Here is a 3,183-nt window from a genome sequence, read left to right as displayed (position 1 = left end):
GGCCCCCGGCGTGGGCCCCGCACATCGGGGAGAGACGTGCTTGTCCTTTTCCCGCTGGACTGGTGTCTGGTGTCTGGCTGAGCTCTGGGTCTGCGGATCCCGGATCAGCCGGCCTCTGCCTGGCTGCAACAATCCCCAGCTGCTGCGAGCCTTCCCAGAGCCCCCCCAGAAACCCTCGGCCCCCCCAAAGCCCCCTCAGGGCCTTCCCAGACCCCGCAAAGTCCTTTCAGGGCCTCCCCAGAGTCCCCTCAGGACCTCCTCTGGACCCCCCAGAGTCCCCTCAGGGATTCCCCAGGGCCTCCCCAAAGCCCCCTCAGGGCCTCCCCAGACTCCCCAGAGTCCCCTCAAGGCCTCCTCATGGCCCCCCCAAGAGTCCCCTCAGGGCCTCCCCAGAGTCCCCTCAGGGCTCCCCCAGAGTCCCCTTAGGGCCTCCTTAGACGCCCCCAGGGCCTCCCCAAAGCCCCCTGAGGGGCTCCCCAGGGTCCCCTCAGGGCTTTCCTGGACCCCCCAAAACCCCCTCAGGGCCTCCCCAGACCCCCCCAGAGTCCCCTCAGGACCTCCCCAGGGCCCCTGAGACCCTCCCCAGACCCCCTGAGGCCCCCCAGAGCCCCCTCAGGGCCTCCCAGATCCCCCTCAGGGCCCTCCCAGGGTCCCCTCAGGGCCTCCCCAGACCCCCCTCAGTGCCTCCCCAGACCCCCCCGAGTCCCTGAGGTCCCCCAGAGCCCCCCAGAGCACAGCAAAGCCCGACCACCCACGTGAGCACATATCTCACGTCAGGCCTGAGGACACCCGCCCGGCCACCGCCCTACATGTGTCCTGCCGTTTTCTGCGCTGACCGCTGTGCCACCCCACGGTTCCGGGGTGACGGTGCTGAGACGGCGTGGCCGCGGGGAAGGCCGCAGGGCCCCCCCGTCTCCGGATGCCGCGCAGGGTGTCGCCGAGCTGAGCCTCTCTGTCGGCTGGCGACCACCTGACCCGCTTCCCGGGGCGTCCACTCAGGGCCGCCGTCCAGCTCTGTGAGGGGGGCGTGTGGCCGTCCCCGAGCCGCCGCAGCCCAGGCTGTTGTCCGGGTGGGGCCACGGTTCCTGCTTGCGGCTGCCGCTCGGCCTATCGGAGGCCCTGCAGGGGGCCGGCGGCCGTGGATACATCCGCCTGGGGAGAGTCGCCATCTCGGGCGCTGACCCCCGCCACGGACGGGGGCCTCGGGCCGGACTTCCCCTCGCGATGCTCCGTGGCTTCCGGAGGACGGGCCTCGCTTCTGCTCCGTGTCCTCCTGAGTGTTTTGGCCACGGGGTTCTGCCTGCACTTCCCCACCTGCGGGGCCTGCGGCGCCCGGGCGGCTCCGACCGCCGTCTGTGGGTGCGTGCGCTGGGGCAGCTGCCGCCAGTTGGGCCCGGTGTCCCAGCTGATGCGGCTTCGGCCTGATGCCCTGCGCCTCGTGGACTCACCACGCACTTGTGTCTCTCACACCCGGAGCTGCTCTGGGTACTAAGGCCCAGCTGGAGCCAGACAAGGGGTCTGGAGCCCGGACTCAAAGCGGCAGGTGGGAGACCCTCCCCCGCAGCCTCGGGCCTCCCTGTGCGCGAGCTCGGCTGGGCCTGGAGCGGCGCCGCGGGCCTGGGCGTGGCTGGCCGGCTCCGACCTCCCTGGCCGGCCGCTGTTGCCCCCAACACGCACGTTGCTCGGTTCAGTCCTAACGGCGCCACTGCGAGGTGTCCCCGATGGCCCCGGCTGGGCTCCAGCTCACCGCCCAGCGGCAGTGGCGAGCGGTCACCGTCTTCCTGATCGCCAGAGGATGTCTGTACTTCCGACAGGGACCACGCAGCGGGGGTCAGCTGTGGCTACCGCGTGGCCGCTGCCGCCCGCCCAAGATGCTGGCGCTGAGCCCGTGACGCAGGTGGGTCCCGCGCGCCTCCTGCGGCTGCTGCAGGAGTCGAGGACGTGCCGTGTTGGGGCGCCCGGCGCACAGGTCTCCCCGCCTCTCCCCAGGACTGGCGCCTGGCATGGCAGGGCCTGGTCATGTGGTGTGGGGGCCCTGGCATGGCCTGGGCGCCACTGGCAGTGCTGGTGACAGCGGGGGCCGTGCTGGGACGTGGCAGCCTCCCGCGGGAAACGCGGAGGCGTCGCTAGGGGAGCCGGCGTGGCGCGGCGTGGCGCGGCCCGGCACTCCCGACAGCCCATTGCGGACTCGGCCCACGGCAGCAGCGTCCAGGATGCCAGGAACAGGCCGCTGCATTGCCTGGCCCTCCCTGTGGGGTCACTGCCCGCGGGGTGTCCTGCGCACCCCGGCCCCAATGCGCAGGCGACGGCCCTTGGCGAGCCCAGCCTCTGATGCTGAGCGGAGGAGGGGAGCAGTGCCCGCTCGGGCCGTTCTCTCACCCCTTGTTTCAGTTTCCGGCCTCTTCATTGCTCTCCGCGGCCCCCAGCTGCTGCCGCTTCCCGGCATCGGGCAGGTCTGTGGGCAGCAGCCCGGAGGCCGCCTCCCGCGCACATCCGCGTGGGCTGGCCCCTCGAGGGCCGGAGGCGGGCTCGGCCACCCCCTTCTGCGCATCATGCGTGTGAGCTGCGGGGGCTCGGCGGGCCTCCTCTTTCTGCCTGAGAAGCTCCCCGGAGCGGCTCCGAGGGGGCGCTCTGGGGCACCTGGCCGGGTCTGGCTGCCTCGGGGGTGGTCTTTCCCCTGCCCTCTGAAAGATGCCTGTCCAGGTGTCGGGGGCCCGTCCGGGTGTCAGGGCCTGTCTGGGTGTCTGGGGCCCATCTGGATGTCAGGGGCCTGGGGCCCATCTGGATGTCGGGGCCCTTCCGGGTGTTGGGGCCCGTCCGGGTGTCGGGGGCCGTCTGGGCGCCAGAGGCCGTCTGGGCGTCGGGGCCCATCTGGGCGTCGGGGGCCCATCCGGGTGTCTGGGGCCCATCCGGGCATCGGGGCCCGTCCGGGTGTCGGGGGCCCGTCTGGGCATCGGGGGCCCATCCGGGTGTCTGGGGCCCGTCCGGGTGTCGGGGGCCCATCTGGGCGTCAGGGTCCGTCCAGGTGTCGGGGGCCCGTCCGGATGTCTGGGGCCCGTCCGGATGTCTGGGGCCCGTCTAGGCGTCTGGGGCCCGTCTAGGCGTCTGGGGCCCGTCTGGGCGTCGGGGCCCGTCTGGGTGTCTGGGGCCCGTCTGGGCGTCGGGGCCCGTCTAGGCGTCTGG

The sequence above is a fragment of the Condylura cristata genome, unplaced genomic scaffold (genome assembly GCF_000260355.1).
Source record: "Condylura cristata isolate star-nosed mole 26May11 unplaced genomic scaffold, ConCri1.0 scaffold00054, whole genome shotgun sequence".
Taxonomy (NCBI): Eukaryota; Metazoa; Chordata; class Mammalia; order Eulipotyphla; family Talpidae; genus Condylura; species Condylura cristata.
Note: the sequence above shows the minus strand (reverse complement) of the source record.